The following is a 14,926-nucleotide window of genomic DNA, read 5'->3' on the forward strand; positions in this document are numbered from 1 at the left end:
TCTAAAAAAATCCTAAATGTGATGGCGATGTGTGTAGGCTTCGTTTTGGGCCCTAGCCTGCCGCGGGTACTTGGGCCTCCCACACAAGTGAGGCACCATTTTTACCGGGAGACCTGGGGGAATGCTGGGTGGTGGTAAATTTGTGTGAGCCCGGTGATGCCACAACTTTCCCACCCCAAAATGTCTGAAAAAAGTGATTTTTTCAGCAAAAATTGAGGTTTGCAGGGGATTCTGGGTAAGGAAACGTTGGGGGATCCATGCAAGCCATACCTCCCTGGAAGCCGCCGGGTGTCTAGTTTTCAGAAATGCATGGGTTTGGTAGGTTTCCCTAGATGGCCGCCGAGCACCGGGTCAAAAACCAAAGTGACCCCCTTGCAAAACCAGGTGGTTTTGCAATAGGCCATTTTGATGTCGCCTCACTACGTTTTGGGCCCTTGCCTGCCGCGGGTACTTGGGCCTCCCACACAAGTGAGGCACCATTTTTACCGGGAGACCAGGGGGAACGCTGGGTGGTGGTAAATTTGTGTGAGCCCGGTGATGCCACAACTTTCCCACCCCAAAATGTGTGAAAAAAGTGATTTTTTCAATAAAAATTGAGGTTTGCAGGGGATTCTGGGTAAGGAAACGTTGGGGGATCCAGCCAAGCCATACCTCCCTGGAAGCCGCCGGGTGTCTGATTTTCAGAAATGTGTGGGTTTGGTAGGTTTCCCTAGGTGCCGGCATGGCTAGGGTTCAAAAACTACAGCTAGTCACTTTGCCAAAAAAGGGTCATTTTTCACTGCAAAATTGAGGTGTGACCACGTTGCGTTTTGCGCCGTTTCCTGTCGCGGGCACTAGGCCGACCCGCACAAGTGATGTACCATTTTTCTCGTAGGACTTTGGGGAACGCGGGGTGGGTGGAAATTTGTGGATCCACGCAGATTCCAGAACTTTCCATCCCAGAAATGTGGGGAAAAAGTGGTTTTTTTGTCATTTTTTTACGTTTGCAAGGGATTCTGGGTAACAGACCATGGTGGGAGGCAGTCAAGTCACCCCATCCTGGATTCCCCTGGGTGTCTAGTTTTCAAAAATGTATAGGTTTGCTAGGTTTCCCTAGGTGCCGGCAGGGCTAGGGTTCAAAAACTACAGCTAGTTACTTTGCCAAAAAAGGGTCATTTTTCACTGCAAAATTGAGGTGTGACCACGTTCCGTTTTGTGCCGTTTCCTGTCGCGGGCACTAGGCCGACCCACACAAGTGAGGTACTATTTTTCTCGTAGGACTTTGGGGAACGTGGGGTGGGTGGACATTTGTGGATCCACGCAGATTCCAGAACTTTCCATCCCAGAAATGTGAGGAAAATGTGTTTTTTTTGTCATTTTTTTACGTTTGCAAGGGATTCTGGGTAACAGACCATGGTGGGAGGCAGTCAAGTCACCCCATCCTGGATTCCCCTGGGTGTCTAGTTTTCAAAAATGTATAGGTTTGCTAGGTTTCCCTAGGTGCCGGCAGGGCTAGGGTTCAAAAACTACATCTAGTCACTTTGCCAAAAAAGGGTCATTTTTCACTGCAAAATTGAGGTGTGACCACGTTGCGTTTTGCGCCGTTTCCTGTCGCGGGCACTAGGCCAACCCGCACAAGTGAGGTACCATTTTTCTTGTAGGACTTTGGGGAACGCGGGGTGGGTGGAAATTTGTGGATCCACGCAGATTCCAGAACTTTCCATCCCAGAAATGTGGGTAAAATGTGTTTTTTTGTGATTTTTTTACGTTTGCAAGGGATTCTGGGTAACAGACCATGGTGGGAGGCAGTCAAGTCACCCCATCCTGGATTCCCCTGGGTGTCTAGTTTTCAAAAATGTATAGGTTTGCTAGGTTTCCCTAGGTGCCGGCAGGGCTAGGGTTCAAAAACTACAGCTAGTCACTTTGCCAAAAAAAGGGTCATTTTTCACTGCAAAATTGAGGTGTGACCACGTTGCGTTTTGCGCCGTTTCCTGTCGCGGGCACTAGGCCGACCCGCACAAGTGAGGTACCATTTTTCTCGTAGGACTTTGGGGAACGCGGGGTGGGTGGAAATTTGTGGATCCACGCAGATTCCAGAACTTTCCATCCCAGAAATGTGGGGAAAATGTGTTTTTTTGTCCGTTTTTTACGTTTGCAAGGGATTCTGGGTAACAGACCATGGTGGGAGGCAGTCAAGTCACCCCATCCTGGATTCCCCTGGGTGTCTAGTTTTCAAAAATGTATAGGTTTGCTAGGTTTCCCTAGGTGCCGGCAGGGCTAGGGTTCAAAAACTACAGCTAGTCACTTTGCCAAAAAAGGGTCATTTTTCACTGCAAAATTGAGGTGTGACCACGTTGCGTTTTGCGCCGTTTCCTGTCGCGGGCACTAGGCTGACCCGCACAAGTGAGGTACCATTTTTCTCGTAGGACTTTGGGGAACGAGGGGTGGGTGGAAATTTGTGGATCCACGCAGATTCCAGAACTTTCCATCCCAGAAATGTGGGGAAAATATGTTTTTTTTGTCATTTTATTACGTTTGCAAGGGATTCTGGGTAACAGACCATGGTGGGAGGCAGTCAAGTCACCCCATCCTGGATTCCCCTGGGTGTCTAGTTTTCAAAAATGTATAGGTTTGCTAGGTTTCCCTAGGTGCCGGCAGGGCTAGGGTTCAAAAACTACAGCTAGTCACTTTGCCAAAAAAGGGTCATTTTTCACTGCAAAATTGAGGTGTGTCCACGTTGCGTTTTGCGCCGTTTCCTGTCGCGGGCACTAGGCCGACCCGCACAAGTGAGGTACCATTTTTCTCGTAGGACTTTGGGGAACGCGGGGTGGGTGGAAATTTGTGGATCCACGCAGATTCCAGAACTTTCCATCCCAGAAATGTGGGGAAAATGTGTTTTTTTGTCCGTTTTTTACGTTTGCAAGGGATTCTGGGTAACAGACCATGGTGGGAGGCAGTCAAGTCACCCCATCCTGGATTCCCCTGGGTGTCTAGTTTTCAAAAATGTATAGGTTTGCTAGGTTTCCCTAGGTGCCGGCAGGGCTAGGGTTCAAAAACTACAGCTAGTCACTTTGCCAAAAAAGGGTCATTTTTCACTTCAAAATTGGGGTGTGACCACGTTGCGTTTTGCGCCGTTTCCTGTCGCGGGCACTAGGCCGACCCGCACAAGTGAGGTACCATTTTTCTCGTAGGACTTTGGGGAACGCGGGGTGGGTGGAAATTTGTGGATCCACGCAGATTCCAGAACTTTCCATCCCAGAAATGTGGGGAAAATGTGCTTTTTTTGTCATTTTTTTACGTTTGCAAGGGATTCTGGGTGACAGACCATGGTGGGAGGCAGTCAAGTCACCCCAGCCTGGATTCCCCTGGGTGTCTAGTTTTCAAAAATGTATAGGTTTGCTAGGTTTCCCTAGGTGCCGGCAGGGCTAGGGTTCAAAAACTACAGCTAGCCACTTTGCCAAAAAAGGGTCATTTTTCACTGCAAAATTGAGGTGTGACCACGTTGCATTTTGCGCCGTTTCCTGTCGCGGGCACTAGGCCGACCTGCACAAGTGAGGTACCATTTTTCTCGTAGGACTTTGGGGAACGCGGGGTGGGTGAAAATTTGTGGATCCACGCAGATTCCAGCACTTTCAATCCCAGAAATGTGGGGAAAATGTGTTTTTTTTGTCATTTTTTTAAGTTTGCAAGGGACTCTGGGTAACAGACCATGGTGGGAGGCAGTCAAGTCACCCCATCCTGGATTCCCCTGGGTGTCTAGTTTTCAAAAATGTATAGGTTTGCCAGGTTTCCCTAGGTGCCGGCAGGGCTAGGGTTCAAAAACTACAGCTAGTCACTTTGCCAAAAAAGGGTCATTTTTCACTGCAAAATTGAGGTGTGACCACGTTGCGTTTTGCGCCGTTTCCTGTCGCGGGCACTAGGCCGACCCGCACAAGTGAGGTACCATTTTTCTCGTAGGACTTTGGGGAACGCGGGGTGGGTGGAAATTTGTGGATCCACGCAGAATCCAGAACTTTCCATCCCAGAAATGTGGGGAAAATTTGTTTTTTTTGTGATTTTTTTACGTTTGCAAGGGATTCTGGGTAACAGACCATGGTGGGAGGCAGTCAAGTCACCCCATCCTGGATTCCCCTGGGTTTCTAGTTTTCAAAAATGTATAGGTTTGCTAGGTTTCCCTAGGTGCCGGCAGGGCTAGGGTTCAAAAACTACAGCTAGTCACTTTGCCAAAAAAGGGTCATTTTTCACTGCAAAATTGAGGTGTGACCACGTTGCGTTTTGCGCCGTTTCCTGTCGCGGGCACTAGGCCGACCCGCACAAGTGAGGTACCATTTTTCTCGTAGGACTTTGGGGAACGCGGGGTGGGTGGAAATTTGTGGATCCACGCAGATTCCAGAACTTTCAATCCCAGAAATGTGGGGAAAATGTGTTTTTTTTGTCATTTTTTTACGTTTGCAAGGGATTCTGGGTAACAGACCATGGTGGGAGGCAGTCAAGTCACCCCATCCTGGATTCCCCTGGGTGTCTAGTTTTCAAAAATGTATAGGTTTGCTAGGTTTCCCTAGGTGCCGGCAGGGCTAGGGTTAAAAAACTACAGCTAGTCACTTTGCCAAAAAGGGGTCATTTTTCATTGCAAAATTGAGGTGTGACCACGTTGCGTTTTGCACCGTTTCCTGTCGCGGGCACTAGGCCGACCCGCACAAGTGAGGTACCATTTTTCTCGTAGGACTTTGGGGAACGCGGGGTGGGTGGACATTTGTGGATCCACGCAGATTCCAGAACTTTCCATCCCAGAAATGTGGGGAAAATGTGTTTTTTTTGTCATTTTTTTACATTTGCAAGAGATTCTGGGTAACAGACCATGGTGGGAGGCAGTCAAGTCACCCCATCCTGGATTCCCCTGGGTGTCTAGTTTACAAAAATGTATAGGTTTGCTAGGTTTCCCTAGGTGCCGGCAGGGCTAGGGTTCAAAAACTACAGCTAGACTCTTCGCAAAAAAAGTGTAAATTTTCAGTGTGAAAATGTGGTGCGTTCACCTTAGGTTTTGAGCCACTTCCTGTCGTGGGCACTATGCCTACCCACACAAGTGAGGTACCATTTTTATCGGGAGACTTAGGGTAGTTCAGATTTGTAAAGCAACTGTTATTACCTATTGATTTTTGATGCATTTCTCCCTTCCAAATGAAAGACATTGTGTAAAAAAAAAGTCATTTTGAAAAATGACCAATAATTGTCATGCAAGTATGAGTATTCCCAATTTCGAAAATGTGCAAATATGCACTGTTTCTAAACTCTGTATTTGTTCCCATTTCAGAAATACATAGGTGTCTTTCATACCGATTTTTCCATGTATAGATTTTCCCACAATAATTGCTATATACCCGGAACAAAAAAAAAAAAACATTACAAATTGCTGCTCAATTTTTTACTCTGGGTTCGTTGGGCTCTTGGTGAACCTACAAGTCCTATATATCCCCACAACCAGGAAGGTCCACCGGATGTAACGGTACATTGCTTTCAAAGAGATGTCATAATTCGAAGAAGTTACAGGTGAAAACGTTGACTCAAAAGGCTGCTTTTTTCAACAAATTTTTAATTTTTCCTATATTTACCTGTAAGTTTCTACAAAGAAACCTTGATGGATCTACACAAATGACCCCTTGCTGAATTCAGAATTTTGTCTACTTTTCAAAAATGTATAGCTTTCCAGGATCCATTATTGCTTTTCTACCCATTTCTACCATTATCTGGAAGGAGGTTCAAAAAAATAGGGTATGTCCCAGAAAAATGTCAAAACTGTGTAAAAAATGTTGGATTTCTGACAAAAAACTGTCATTCCCTCAAAGCTGGAGAAATTGTGATTTCAGCCCCACAAACCCTTTTTTGATATCATTTGCAGAGAAAAACCCAGACGCTTTCATTTGCAGCCACTTTTCCCCATTTTTCCCAAAAAAACCAACATTTTGCTGTATTTTGACTAATTTCTGGGAACCCTCTAGGAGAATCCACAAACCCTGGGTACCTTTAGAATCCCCATGATGTTGGAAGAAAAGGACGCAAATTTGGCGTATATACCTAATGTGGTCAAAAAAGTTACAGGGGCCTAAGCGCGCACTACCCCAAATAGCCCAAAAAAGGCTTAGCACAGGAGGGGAAAAGGCCTAGCAGCGAAGGGATTAAGTTGTTTGAGGGCCAGGGTATTCATGATGTTGGTCATGGAGTTGAAGTAAAGATCAGCGAGGTCATGGACGTTATTCATAGAGGAGGGTGGGAGCGGGATGTTGTTGTTTAAAGGTGTTATAGTGTATGAGTCAATGTTACAGGCCCAGTGTTTAGCTTTTGTTGGTTGGCCCATTAAAGTGATATGCTTATATGCTTTTTTTTTTTTTCGAAAGAAGGTGATGCAGTGATGGTCAGTCCAATTGCATGAGAGAAGGGATTCAAAATATATATTGTTTTTTTTAGCAATGAGAAGTTCTAGGGTGGCTGCTTTGTTATGGGTCAGGCTGTTGCAGGCTTGGATAAGGTTGTGGTCCTGGAGGAAAGATTTAAAATTGTTCACAAGAGGGTCATTATTATTCCAGTGGATATTGATATCGCCAAGGAAAATATGCTCTTTGTTGCTAGCAGTAATAATCTACTTGATCTGTTCAATGAATGTGTGGTTTTCTCCGGACAGGTGATAAATTGTTTGGAGGAAGCACCTTGAATTTTTAGTAGTGATGATGTGTATCATGAGGTATTCACAAGAGGGCGGAGATGTGGTGTGTAATTGTTTCATAGCGAGTGAGGATCTGAATATAAAGGTTGGGCCACATCCCTTGCATCCTGAGTGGTCTAGTCTAATGAAACCAAGACTGGGGGGGGCAAAGGTGTTTAGGATAGGGGTATATGAATCGTTTGACCCATTTTAAGTGAGCATGAGGATGACCAGGTCCAAATTGAGTAAAAGCTCAGCTATGTCGGCTGCATGTTTCATGGCTGAGCGGCAGTTTAGCAGTGAAAATTTCAGGGTTGTTTTGAAGGTGTTCGAGGACGTATGTAAGATCAGAACTTGTGTGAGGTTTGTTTTACTAAAAACCTGGTGCTGGGGTAGGATGTCTTGGTACGATTGGTGATAATTGTTTCGATTTGTGTGGTGCGAAGAGTGTGGATGGCAGGGGCAGATTTGTAAGAGTCAGGGAGGGAGAATGTATTGTCAGTTGAAAGCTGTCTGATTCGTCTGTTAGGTCAGGAGGAGTGGTTTAAGTTGGGTGTGAATCTCCAGTGAGGGAGTGAGATCTTTGCATAAAGTGGTAATTTAGGATATTAGGGAGTTGTTGGTCTGGAGGTTTGTTAGATGTGAGAACCATTTGTGCTCAAGGTTGGGGGTGATATGATCTAGTGAATGTCACCTCAAATCATTTGTATCTCAGACTGACTAGTGTTGTGCTTAGAGTCAGTGAGGAGGTTTATAAGAAGTTCTTAGTTGGGGTGGGTGTAGGAGTGAAGAAGAATAGCAGAATGGTTGGGGGAGCTGGCATTAGTGAGGATCATTGTCTGAGGCTTGGATGTGGTTGGTAGAAGAAGGGTAGAGGATGAGTTGGTTCTGTTGATAGGGGTATGGGAGTAGAGGCCTCTGAGGGGGAAGGGGGTGACATTGTCGGATTGGTGAGTGTTGGTGTTGTCAGTGGGGGATGGGGTGTGTGTGTGACAATGGTAGTGTCTGTGGATAGGTTTGCAACAACCGGGGGAGCGGGGAGAAAGGGGAGGGAGATGGGTGGGGAAAGGAGGTTATCAGAAGGGGAGGAATCAGAGGGGACTTGCAAGGTGGTAAGCAGGGAGTGGTCGTGTCAAGTTTGTTTTTGAGGTAGGAGAAGAGATCACTGAAAAATTCCAGATTGTGATCTGAGAATTGAATGAGTATGGTGCTGTTATTATATATGGAAATGGTGGCATTGCTGTTGAATGTCAGAAGGGTGCAATAGTACGTTTTTGGCCATGTGGGGATTTCTTGGTGAAAGTGGTATTGAGAGAAGAAGAGAGGACTTTCCTACATTTGGCACGTCGATTGGTTGAGAAGGTGAAGTCATTTACTTGGGTACCTTTAGTGTGGCAGAAGTAGGGGTCAACTATAAGAGTTTCTTTCTTGAGGTTGAGGATTTTATGTTTGAGAATGTTGGAAGGGTAGCTAATTAAAAACTAATAATTTCCCATAGGCGATAGTAGGGAGTTCAGCTTTCTGAAATCGCAATGATCCGTTTTGGGTGGAGGGTGATGGGGAAATAAGGGGAGAGTAGGTAAGGGCTGATACAGGGGTTATGACTTTGCATCCACAAGTTGAGGGGAGCAGGCATACGGGGGTGAGTGAGCGAGACGCTTGACAGCTTACAATTTTGTCAAGAATGGGACATAATAGTATACAATGTATTGTCTATTTTGAAAGCATACCAGAAATTTGCATCAAGTAATTCTAGGACGGTTGTATGACGTTAAAACGCATGCCATTACAACGCATGCCGTTCCAACGCATACCTTTACCCCGACTTGCTGACGGGGTGCGCTGGAAGTTGGAATAGTATAATTTACTATTCCAACACCAGTGTGTGCAACAGTAGGGAAGGTGTTGGAATTGACTCCAACACCTTCTACCCCCTGCATCAAGCCTTTTGCGTTGTAACGACATGCCTTGCAATGGCATGCGTTGTAATGGCATGCATTGTAACGCTTACGTTGTAAAGGCTGTTTTCCTTCTAGGTCCATATTGTAAAGCGCCTAGTAGAGATGATTAGTCAATATGAGCATGACTAATATGCTTCGATATACGTACGGTGAGAGAGGCACCACTAAATCATGAGCAGCCTATAAACAAAACAACAAGCGCAGACATGCACCTTAATAGAGAAACCGATCCAAACCAGATATTGTGAGTCTCTCCAAAAAAGAAAGCTGGAACATTGGGTCTGGGAAAAAACGAATAGATTATGTGCAAGAGGGGCATCCATTATAGCAAGAGCACAATATGGTGGAACTGCAGTTAATGAGACTGAAGAGGCAATGGCTGCAAGAGGGTGAGGCTCAGTTAGCAGACGGATAGCGAGATGGATCATGTTTCAGGTAGACGGTAACAAAATAGAACTTCATTCTAAGATGGCTGCCTTCTTAGTATTTTCCAAATGGAGGTTCTTGACAGAGGGGAGTCCTCTTTCAGTTTTGGGATTTGGGAAAGACTGAGTCACTTTTTAGTTCGTGGGTGATGTTATGAGGGGAGAAGAAATGTTGACCTTTTTTAGTGGAGGTAGGTAGTTGATAAGTGTCGTTTTTCACTTTTTGCAGTAAATAAATCAAGAAAATAAAAAAAGGCTAGCCAGGATGCCCTCCATTTTGTGAGAGGAGACATAATAATCAGAGACGACCAGGCCTAGAGGAACGGGATTATGTGCATAGGCAGGCCAGACGACATTAAACCCACCTCTGCAAAAGGCATCAAAGTCCAAAGAAAGAATGGCAAATCAGGGTTTGATGGGTAGGCAGCACTCAAAGACCCCAGTGAAAGTGAGCAACATCCTTGTGTGTTCCAGGGGAAGGAACAGGGGAATGAACCCGATACGCTGTCAGGGAGTTTACTCTGGTGATCAGGGGCTCACCCTAGTAAAGTAGGGGTGATGTCACAATCATGTTCATGCCAGACGGTCAAGTTATTGGATGGATGGGAGGGGTGCATTGTGTGCAGCACCGGTGAACCCCGCAATCAAACCCACTGGGCTCTGCGTCAGCATCAAAAGAACCAACAGGGCTGGCTTGGTTGAGGGGGACCAGGCAGCGTTGAGACTCGGTCGGAGCCGGACGACACGCCCACCTCAAAGGAGAGAAAAGCCTCTCTCTAACAGAACCTAGAAGTCCTGTTCACGGACGAGAAGCAAATCAAAGTGTGTTTCAGAAAATGCATATTTGTTCATTAAAAAGTGCGGGTTTGGCACTTTTGTGTTTTTTTGTTGCTATCCCATGGGACTCCAACAAGATCGTGGCAGATTTAGACTTTTTTTGAAAAGTTTACCCCAGGAGTCCCTCTGGGCCCCTTCCCAATTGGCCCTAGGGGGCAGGGTGTCATTACCCTGTCCCCTTATATCATTTATATATATTTTTTAAACTTCAGGACAGGGAATCAAGTCCCTAGTCCTGTAATGGCAGCCAATCAGAGGGCTTGCTCCCACAGGAGTCATCAAGATGGCCAAAGGAAAAAGCTCCCTGGGCCAATCAGAACACTCTATTTTTTAAATTGGTGCTCCTGCAAGACTCTCGCTGACTCAACTGTCCAGATATACCAATATTTTCAACTGAATTTCCCAAAAACTACTGAATAGATTTATACCAAAAAGTAGTTAATGGACCAAGACCTAGCTTCCTTCCAAATTTGATGTAGTTTATGGTGCAGTTTTTGTGGTAGTGCTTCTTAAAGAAGTCTATGTAGAATACCTGGTGATTTTGTGTTTTGCACCACCCGTTTTTCTTGTCCCCCACTTGATGGATTACAATAAAACTTTCTATGCACAATGTAGGCAAAAAGAAAATATTCTGGAAAGTTTTGTGAAGATTAGGCCTGGGCGGTAAAATCCATTCCGCTCGCGGAATTTGCGGAATTTGGGTAATTTCGCGTTCCGCGGAGAACGCGAAATTGACAAAAAATCTGCGTTACGCGACTTTGCGAAATTTTTGGCTTGTTCGCGTTCTCAATATGCGTGTTCGCGAGATATTTCACCCCGAGCAAGCAAACAGCAATCGCGAACAGGAAAAAAGTATCGCGAATAAGCAATTCCGCGTGTTCGCGGAATTTCTGCGTGTTCGCGGAGATTTTTTACCGTTTCGCGGAGATTTGCTTAACGCGATCACGCAAATTCCGCCCACCCCTAGTGAAGATACGTCAAATAGAACCCAAGTTATTAGCAAAACAAAAAATACATTTTCTATGGAAACAAGGCCTAGGCAGTGAACTCAGCTCTAATCGTGGAGTTTGTGGAAGTTTTCATACTCTGTGGAGCTCACGAAGTTCTGAAAAACTCTCCTCCGCATAGTGTTTTTTTTTTCCTTGCTCGGCAACAGTAAGTTCGCGAGCGAGGAAAATCCAACGCTAGACCACTTCCCAATGAGATTTCTTAACGCGGGCAGTCGTGGATGGTTGCTACTGCTCGTGTTTAGACACCTTCTCTTCGTTTTGAGGAATCTGCCGTAAGTAGAACTTTTACTCGAGGGGCAGAATGAAGCAGCTCCCTCTTGCACTGCACGTGATGCCATTCGTGCTGAAATTACAGTGAATGCCGCGAGGTAACACACTCTGCCTCTCTGAGTTTTTTGTCACTTTGCGAACTCTCCCAAGGCCTCTGACCTAACTATACCCAGTGGTGACCAGGATGTGACCCTCCCTAAAATGTACTAACAGAGATGCCATTGGGCCTAGACTAAAGTCAGGAGCATATTATGCAAGCTTAACATGAGTCTCGAGCTACTTTAAGTACAGTAAATATATATATTAATTGAAAAAAATAGTTCTGTAAATTTGTCAATGACAACATTAACGTTTTAAACTAAAAAAGACACAAAAATTCACCTGCAATAGTTAGTAGCGCTGATTTTAGCTTGCACCCCTGCCAAGCACTGCTTATGACTTCACATATGACATCAGTCATGACATGTTCTGTGACATCATTTATGACATCACTGATGATATCCCAAATAACATCATTGATGACCACTAATGACATCATCCATGCTTCGATTTCCCAAGTATTGCTCCATATATTACTGTGACATTAGAGGCCTGACAGTAAGTACAAAAAAGCTCAGGTGAATATCAGGCATCATTGAGACCATCACAGATACAACCCCCTTAGGTATAGAAAGCAAGCATTATATGCAACATTGATGCTATACCATACACTTTACAGGTAGCATAGTTCACATTAACAGTCAACCAGCCATATATGAGAAACCTCATTGACTATGGTGTTCAATCTGTATACAATTGTTCACAGAGTGATAAATTCCTAAAAAATAGTGAATGCCCGTTCCAAAACAAATGTCCTACTAAGGAAAACGTTTTCGGTATCAAACACTCACCAAACCTACATTGAGAAATAAAGTTACCACCAGCTAAGGATACTTCCTCTTAACTATATTGAATAAGTGCTTATTTGTTTGGTGGAGCTGTCCTAATTTTCCTTGGTTTCAAGAACACGTCATCAAAATCGGCGGGAAATATGTTGGGGGGTGTTTTGGTAAGCTGTCCATCATCCTGGCAAAAGGCAGGAAACCTCTTATTCCTTTGCATCTGTGTAGGTGTTTCGTTTGACTGTGTAATCACAAAGCATTGAATTACCTTATTGTAAATTTGGTAACCTGCATAAGACTCTATCGCACACTTAGTCCCTTTTTCTCACGTTGAGAAAAGAGAGGCCCAGGAGGAGATAATCTCCTCCTAATCACATCAACAGGAGAAGGGAACTTTTGTTTTTTTGAGTCCATATACCCATCCCTTTTCCAAAGAAGGGTAAATGTAAATGTAAATTTGATACTTGTATAGCGCACTACTCACCCGCAAGGGTCTCAAGGTGCTTGTACGAATACCGCTGTGGAACCCATCCTGGCTTTCCCTGTGAGGCATCCACTCCTGGGCACCCCCAAGGTGGAGGCCAGGCATCCTTAGCGTTGTGGGGGACATTGTGGAGATTAAGCAAGCTATTGCCCAGAGTTGCAGAGTGGAACTCCATGATTGGAATAGGCACCGAGGCGAGAAGTATCAGGTCCGTGGAATTGTTTGAGCCCAAGACCCGCCGAGGCGGGGAATTGAACCCTGGTCCCGGGTTAGACCTCTGCATCAGGGTCTGCCGCTCTAATCATTGAGCCACATTTCTCCACTACCTCCCACATTACCTTTAGATCAAAGCCCAACACATACTCAATGCCATCATAACTTCTACCGACAGATTCAAACTCACCCATGTCACAGAAGTCACCTGGACCTACCACACCATTGTTCACTTTACTATCTCTGATGCCCAGCTTAGCATCAGCAAGCACCACAACTCCACCCACTGCAGATGGGGAAGGTAACCGAGACTCAATGGACACAGGCCCTTGGCGCCACACAACCTGAAACGTCAGCAGACCTTGACTAGGCTGTCGAGGACTTCTCTGCTGGGATCAAAAAGCTTGCAACAAAGTTGTGATAGGGTTGTAGGATGGAAAAGATCAATCATTTATGACTAATAACTATCTTATAATTGTAAAATTGAAGGTAGCAGAGTAGCAACACTGTGTTTCCTGGATGACCGAATAAATGTGCAGTTATGTTACTGACATCTTTGCCAAAACCGTGCTTCAGATAATGCAAAGTGCCGAACAGTGCCGGATGTGAGGCAGGGTGCTCCCACGCCCTTTCTGTACACTTACATGACCATCTGTGTTCCTTAGGATATTCTAGTATGCATCAAGCTGTGCTTTCCTTCTATACTTCTTCTTTAGATGATGCTCTGTAAGGCCCACAGGCTCAGTGCAATACGAGGGATGATGAAAGCTCTTCTATGTAGTCTTTTTAAATGGAGCCAATAGTGTTGGTGGTTGTGTGGTGAATGATACTGCAATTTGAAATAAAGTTTCTAACATTGGACTAGTCGAATTCTTGACAGCTGGATTCTTGCTGTCTCAGAACCGCAGCACCATTGGAAGGAAGCCGATGTTTCAATGATATTCCCCTGTGACATCCAATGATCCATCCACAGGAGAGGTGAGGGTTTTCAATTCTCAGCAGATGCCCCTTACACAAAGATATGTTTGAGTGTGTGGCCATAAAAATGAACTGATCCCTAAGCTAAGGGAGTTATTCCTATGAATCTTGTAGTGTCTGCAAGCTCTCACCGTTACTGCATTCCAGGAAATGTGGGGACAAAAATTGAAATACCTCTAAACAAAAATATGTGTGGAAATTCCAACTGGATGGTGGTAAAGCTCCGATAGGTGGGACATGAAATCACCCCAGAGTCTGCACAGCAACTTTATTCTCATCTGTGGCACGATAGTCACATATTCAATGAGTTAAGCATGGTCAAAGTAAGTGAGCTAGATCAGACGAGTGAAAGGAAGAGAGTGCAGGGAAATGGAGGAAGACAGTGAGAGAGGAAGGTAGAATGGAGTAAGAGAGTGAGGGATGCCAAGAAAGTAGAAGAAACAGTCTCATACTGAGGGAGGTGGGGGTGAGAAGCCGGAGCATGAAAAAGTGATAAGGAGTTAGATGATATGGAGAAGGTACAAAATAACAAATTAAGAGGTGCGGATAGTGAAGGACTTTGAAATAGAAGGGCAGAAGGTAGAAAAAGCGAGAGGTACATGAGAGAAGATGAAGGTGAAAACTGAAGCATCCTTAGGGGGAAGGTGACGAAAAGAGGAGGAGTCCACGGAAGGGAAGGAGAGGCAGAAGGCGTGTGTCTGTCTGCAGGGACGGCGAGGGCAGGCGCAGGGGGTGGAATAACGGGAGTGTAAGTACATTCTGGTAAATTAATTATCAGCATTGATTTTTGTGTTGCCATGCGATGCGGCTTTCAATAACTTTAAGGATCCCCGCGCCGCTGCCGCGGCCCTGGGAAATTGATCCGTTTCTCTCTTGAAGTAACAATTCTCCTGTTTTTTTCCTTCAACATGAATTCCGAGCGATGTGGCGAGGTCTCGGGAAGGAAAAGGCCATTTCTAACCTTGGGATTTTTACGTCACTTTAATACCCCGCCAGTTTCTTGTTAATTGATTTTTTCAAAGTTTTGTTAAAATTTTCGATAAGGTCAGGAATAAAAAAGAAATAAACAAGTTGAAGTAAGCGGGCAGGAGAAAGTCATAGCATAGCGGATAAAAAGGCTTTTAAACACAGATCTGTCTGTGAGTGTACTTGGGGGCCCTTCTCGTCTCAGGTTTAAGCATGCTTTGCATA

The sequence above is a fragment of the Triturus cristatus genome, chromosome 7 (genome assembly GCF_964204655.1).
Source record: "Triturus cristatus chromosome 7, aTriCri1.1, whole genome shotgun sequence".
Classification (NCBI taxonomy): domain Eukaryota; kingdom Metazoa; phylum Chordata; class Amphibia; order Caudata; family Salamandridae; genus Triturus; species Triturus cristatus.